This window comes from Pteropus alecto, unplaced genomic scaffold (genome assembly GCF_000325575.1).
Source record: "Pteropus alecto unplaced genomic scaffold, ASM32557v1 scaffold5, whole genome shotgun sequence".
In the NCBI taxonomy this organism is placed as follows: domain Eukaryota; kingdom Metazoa; phylum Chordata; class Mammalia; order Chiroptera; family Pteropodidae; genus Pteropus; species Pteropus alecto.
The window spans coordinates 26,530,370-26,536,971 of NW_006441953.1; the positions used below are offsets into that span (position 1 = coordinate 26,530,370).

The 6,602-nt window shown below is 36.6% G+C and overlaps 1 pseudogene; it reads right to left on the reverse strand.

Moving 5' to 3' along the window:
* Positions 1 to 1,520: 1,520 nt before the first annotated feature.
* LOC112485702 lies at positions 1,521 to 1,636 on the reverse strand (annotated as a pseudogene).
* Between the last annotated feature and the right edge of the window lie 4,966 nt (positions 1,637 to 6,602).

Here is a 6,602-nt window from a genome sequence, read left to right on the forward strand (position 1 = left end):
GGACATCCTCCTATATATGCAAATGTGCATTGGGAAAAATGAAAAAGTATGTAAATGACACAGAGGTTATACGGGCCTATTAACATCACAAATCCCCATTTACAGCCCACTTTTAATTTAAGTGATCTTTCTATTAGGAGGACCACTTATGAAGTTAATCTGGAACAAAATCACAGCATGTCAATTAAAATGGTGTGGCAGTGAGACCACCATCAATTTGTAACTCTTAGCAGATGTCTTAATTAGGCGACTCAGTGGCAGGTTGACATTGTGAAAGTCATTTTCAAGTTTGCATCTGAGGGCTCTCTTCTCCTTCAAACTTTTTCTCTTTTTCTTCCTTTAGTTTAAATCTTAGCTATGATGACGTTTCCCTTTGTGCATTTTTTCTCCCAAAGACTTATTTCTTTTTCACGTTTCTTCTTATTGTAAGAGTATTCCAGAGAGAATATTTCGCCCCTAGGGGCTGGAGCACTGCAAACTTTGATTTATTTGAAGTCTTTTGTTTTATCTAAAATATTCATTTGAAATTGGCATTCTCCTCCTTAAAATAGCCAGGCTTACTTTAACATAAAAATTTGTTTAAAATTATATACTGTCTAGTAAAATCGAGGCCGGGTGATTCTGCATCTTTGTGTATTCTTGGCTCACGCTACGTAGGGAGTTTTAGGGGTAGAGCCACACATTTCTCGTTTGGGAAAGCCAAAGTTTAACGTAAAGAGAGTTTTGGAACCATTCAGATCTGAGTTGAAGAGCTGACGCTGTTATTCATTAAGCGTATGACTCAAGGCAAGTTGTATAAACCAGATGAGTCTTCCAAGGCTAGAGATTCATTTTTTTTCCAGGTATATTGAGATAATTGGCATATAACATTGTATACTTTTAAAGTGTACATTATATTGATTTGATACACTTATACATTGCAAAATGATCACCACCGTAGTGTTAGCTTACACCTGCATCACGTCAGTTTAAGATCTGTTGTTCTTTTAACAACTTTCAAGTGTATAATGTCATACTGTACATTAGAGTCCCAGAACTTGTTCCTCTTAAAAATGGAAGTTTGTACTCTTCGACCAATATCTCCCTATTTCTCTCTCAGCCCCTATTAACCACCATTCTACCCTCTTTTTCTATATTTTTTATATTCAACATATAAGTGATATCATAGAGTATTTGTCTTTCTGTTTTACATACTGCACTTAGAATGATGCCCTCAAGTTTCATCTGTGTTGTCACAAATGGCAGGATATTCTTTCTCATGGCTGAATAATAATCCATTGTGTATATGCGTGTGTATACATGTGTATATGTACCATATCTTCTTTATTATACATCTGTTGACAGACACAGGTTGATTCCATATCTTGGCTATTGCAAATAATTCTGCAGTGAACATAAGAGCTGATAACCTTGAGATCCTGTTTTCATTTCCTTTGGATATATACTGAGAGTAGGATTGCAAGATTATAGGGAAGTTCTATTTTTAATATTATTATTATTATTATTATTATCACTATTTATGCCTACAGCACTTGGTCTTCCTAGGCGGTCTCCCATCCAAGTACTGACCAGGCCCAATCCTGCTTAGCTTCTGAGATCAGACATCGGGCTTGTTCAGGGTGGCATGGCCATAGACCATGTCCATGGCTCCACTGGGGCATAAACCCAGGACCTTCTGTGTGTAAAGCAGACATGCTAACTGCTACACTATGGAACCACGTCCCTATTTTTAATTTTTTGAGGAAACTCTGTAGTGTTTTTTATAGTGGCTGTCCTAATTTACAATTCCACCAACAGTGCCAAAGGATTCCATTTTCTCCCCTTCCTCACCAATACTTGTTATCTCTTGTCTTCTTAATAAAACCATTCTGAGAGGCATGAGGTGACATCTCATTGTGGTTTTGACTTGCATTTCCCTGATGATTAGTGATGTTAAGCACCTTTACATGTTCCTGTTGGCCATTTGTATGTCTTCTTTAGAAGAATGTCTATGCAGTTCCTCTGCCATTTTTAAATCAGATTTTATTTTATTTTTTTGTTATTGAGTTGTATGAGCTCTTTATATTTTGGAATATTAACCCCTTATTAGGGGTTTTAAATATTTTTAAATATTTTCTCCCATTCTGTAGGTTGCTTTTACATTTCATCGATTGTACCTTTTATTGTATAGAAGCTTTTTAGTTTGATGTAGTCCCAACATTTTCATTTTTTGTTTGTGCTTTTGGTGTCATATCCAAAAAAGTCACTGCCAAAGCCATGTTTTCTTCTAGGAGTTTTACCCTTTCAGGTCTTACATTTAAGTCTTTAGTCCATTTCAAGTTAACTTTTGTGAGTGGTGTAAGATCTGGATCCAATTTCATTTTTCTGCATGTGGTCATCCAGTTTTCCCAGCACCCTTTTTTTTAAAAAGACCATTCTTTTCCCAGTGAATATTCTTGGCTCCCTTGTCAAATAACAGTTGACCGCGTATCCTAGAATTTACTTCTGGGCTCTCAATTGTGTTCCATTGGTCTACATGTCTATTTTTATGCCAGCGCCTTATTGTTTTGATTACTTTAGGGATTCTGCTCCCTTTCCATCCCCTATCACCTAGCTCAGAACCTGACATCACGATAGGCACCCAGATATTTTTTTTTAAAAATAAACGTTGCCTTTATGGCTAAATGTGTTTTCATTCTAAAATAAAGATAACAACATCACAGTGTTTTGATGAGCGTTTTAAAGATATGTTTCCCCTTCTTAAAAAAAAAAAAATACAACTCCTATAGAAGTCTTTAGTGATTAAGAAATGCCTAAGAAAATTTAGATGCTATCAAATAAGCGTTTTATGGTTTCCCTTGAAAGAGACTGGATGAAGTGCCATGTGCGGAACCGAATTAGAAAAGTAACACTGAAGTGTCTCCTGTTGTCATCGACCATGAGTCAGAAAACACGAAAAAGGAGCAGACAATAAACATGTCCGGTTACTTCAGCCATACTGTGTCTGTCACAACTACTCGACTCTGCTATGCATCACAAAAGTGGCCACAGAGAATTCTGAAGGAGTAGGCATAGGTGGCTGTGTTCCAGTGAAATTTTGTTTACAGATGTAGGTTGTGGGTTGGTCTGACCCGAGGCTGTGTGGACTGTCTAGACCCCTGGGCAAGCATATGTCATTATGTCATTTTATTGCACGTCATTTTATTGTACTTTGCATATATTACTTTTTTTTTTTAACAAATTGAAGATTTGTGGCATCCGGCAGCAAAAAGATTACGACTCACTGAAGATTTAGATGATGGTTAGCATTTTTTAGCGATAAAGTATTTTTAATTAAGGAATGTACATTTTTCTAGACATAATGCTATCGCATACCTAATAGACCACAGTATAGTAAAAACATAACTTTTATATGTACCGGGAAACCAAAATTTTCATGTGACTCACTTTATTGTGGTAGTCTGCAACCAAACCCACATTATCTCCAAGGTATGCATGTATAAACAATGCCAATGTCATGACCTTGAATTTGTATTAGACATAACAAAATTGTTTTTAATTTTTGAAATGTAGATGAATTGAAGCATAAAAATAAATGTAAAACATAAAGTATAATTCAAAACACGTAGAAGGTTATCTCTAATATTGATGACAATATTTTTCATCAATAAGACATGGTATTCTACCTCCTTCTTTAAATAAACTTGATCCCAGAACAATTTGTACTGACTTTCAGCAATACCTCGTTGGAAGTTGCAGGACTGTTTCTATGTAGATCAGAAGCCCTAATCCAAAATGGGCTGCAGGGTATGGGACTGTTGTCTAATAATGAGGAGAGACATTCAGATTAAGCCAAGGCTTAGCTCACTTGTGACCTTGGTTAAGTCACTAATCCATTGCTCCAAACAAAGATGGTAACAATGATTAAAAAAAAAAAAAAAAGTTTCTCTAGGGCCTTCAGAGAGCCAAAGTAGACAACGCTTTGTCAAGAGAAAAAGCGGTGGTCCTAATTTTCCACAAATGATATATTGTCTCAATGTAAACCTCGGGTAGAAATTTGGTGAAATAGAAAAAGCATGGACTTTGGAAACAAAGATTCAAAGTAAAATCTCGTTTTTTGTCACTCAATTTGTGATAAGGACAAAGTTCCTTCATTCTTCTAAGCCTCCATGTCTTCATCTGTGACGTGCAGACAATAAAACCTGTCCTTAAAGGGTGTCGTTGGTTGAGAGGGTCTAATGAGCTGCATGGATGAGCTAATGTATGTTCTTAGTACAGTTGATGATGCAAAGTATAAGTTCCACAAATGTTAATTCTTTGCTTTCTCATCTCCTTTTCCAAAAAAACACACAAAACAAGACCTTTCTGCTGCTCTCAGCCAGGCCATCTATTTCTCCTTCTGATAAATGGGAGTTCTATCACTCCTTCCCAGATGTAGAATTACACTATTGGTATCATGTCTACTGTATCTTAATCCCTTTGCTAATGTACCATTTTAGCTCAAATTGTTACACAGTGGTCTGCCCTCCCCCCACTCCCCTCCTAGCTTGCTGCAAAGTAATGAGCCAATTCTTTCCAAATGTTATTGTTCTAATAATAGCATTCTCTCACAAAACATCTCAATCAGCCTCACCTCATCATATTATACTGTTTTTAAATCATCTAGCTGTTTACTATTGTTTCTTTCTTTACATAGTTGTAGCAATCCATGTAAAAGCCTCCGTGCATATGTGTGTACGTGCACGCACAAGCGCGCGCACACACACACACACACACACATCTTTTTCTACTTTTTCTGAGACCTGGTTTTGATAAATTATTAACAAACAAGATTTTAGAGAAAAACATTAACATATTTAAGAAATTGCAAACTTTTAAGGCATGATGAAAAGCATGCCTTAGCAATATCCATCTGCATTGTCTTGATGCTTTAAATTCCAACTGCTTCTTACACATGTGCTAAAGCAGATCAAATATGGCTTGTTTTTAGCAAGCTCTGACTTCTCTACTTCCTTTGTAACATAAGATAGAAGCTTGATGGCTGAGGATTTCACCTTCAAGGTCGACACCATTTATTAGCATAAATTTGAATCCGTTGGGCTGAGAAGAGAACCCCTCAACCAGGATCTGAGATTAGTTGACTGAACACTTACTTTTGAATATCTGGGAACGCACACAGGTACGTAGAAATATCTGGAGTGTGTGTCAAGAGCCCACTGAATTCTTAGACATGATGATTATCCCTAGCAGGACTAAAAGAGATGAGCAAGATATCCACTTAATAATTTTTTAGTGTACGTATATCCCATGCAATATGTAAACATACTTATATTTAAAAAAAAAAAAATCTTTGCTTATCTAAAATTTAAATTTAACTAAATGTTCTGAATTTTATATCACAACCTCACTTAGATAGATACCAAAATTGAACCGAACAAAATACCCAGGGCTCATGAACTGACTGTTCCCTGGCCTGGGATACTCCTCCCCCAAGCATACAATAGAATATACGCTTCTATTCCTCTCAACGGTAAGCTTTGTGAGAGCAGGACCGTGCACGCAATCCCAAATGCTTTCTGTATTATTAATATAGAAACTCAATAAGTATTCGTTAAAAGAAGGAAGACGGGAAAAGAAGGAAAGGAGCGAGGGAGAGGGAATGGGAGAGTAAGAAAAATACCTTTAAATATGACAGACTTATATTCTCCCTAAAGTAAAAAAACTTCTATTTCTAAATTTCTCTGGAAATCCTTTTATATATTTTTTGTTTTAATGAGAATATTTAAGTCCTATTCTCTTAGCACATTTTAATTACACAATGCAGTGTTATCAAACATCAAATACAGTCACCATGTTATACGTTAAATCTGCAGACCTGATTCAGAATATCTGTAGGCTTTTACAACCTCTCCCTATATAGCACGTGCCCCAGCCCCTGAACAACACTATCCTACTGTTTCCATGAGCCTGACTTTTCCTTAGATTCTACCTCTAAGTGATACCGTGAAGTATCCATCTTCTTCTGTCTGACTTAATTCATTTAGCGTAACGCCCTTAAGGTCCATCCCTCTTGTTGCAAATGACAGGATTTTCCTCTTTCTCTTGGTTAAATGGAAGATTCTGGAAATCCTTTTTTAATCTCTCCTGATGGAGTTAAATGTTTCTTCTTATGGGCTTCTGTAGCATCATAGATGTGCGGCTGTAAAAGAACGCGTTATAGCTCTGTTATTATTTGGTCACCTGGGTCTCCTACTGGAATGTGAGTTAATTTTGTTATCATTTACCCTTCTCGTGGTGCCTGGAACATTGGAGCCATTCAATAAAAGTTTGATTAAATGCCTAGTTAAGTGAAAAGTGTGTTAAAATAACCAATAAAAGCTGTGATTTAAAAAAAAAAAAAAAAAAGATCCAGAAAAATCTCAGGCTCTTTTTAAAACTCCAGCAGTAATTGCGAGACTTTGTCCACAAGGTCAAAATGGAGCATAGATAAAATCTTCCTGGTCTCATCTCATGGGAAAGCAGAGGCTTCTGGAGGTTCAGGCCAAGGATCCTAGCAAGGCTGGCACTACTTTGAGTGATTCTCCAGGAGAGGACCATTTCAAGGCCACCAGATACTGCTTCTG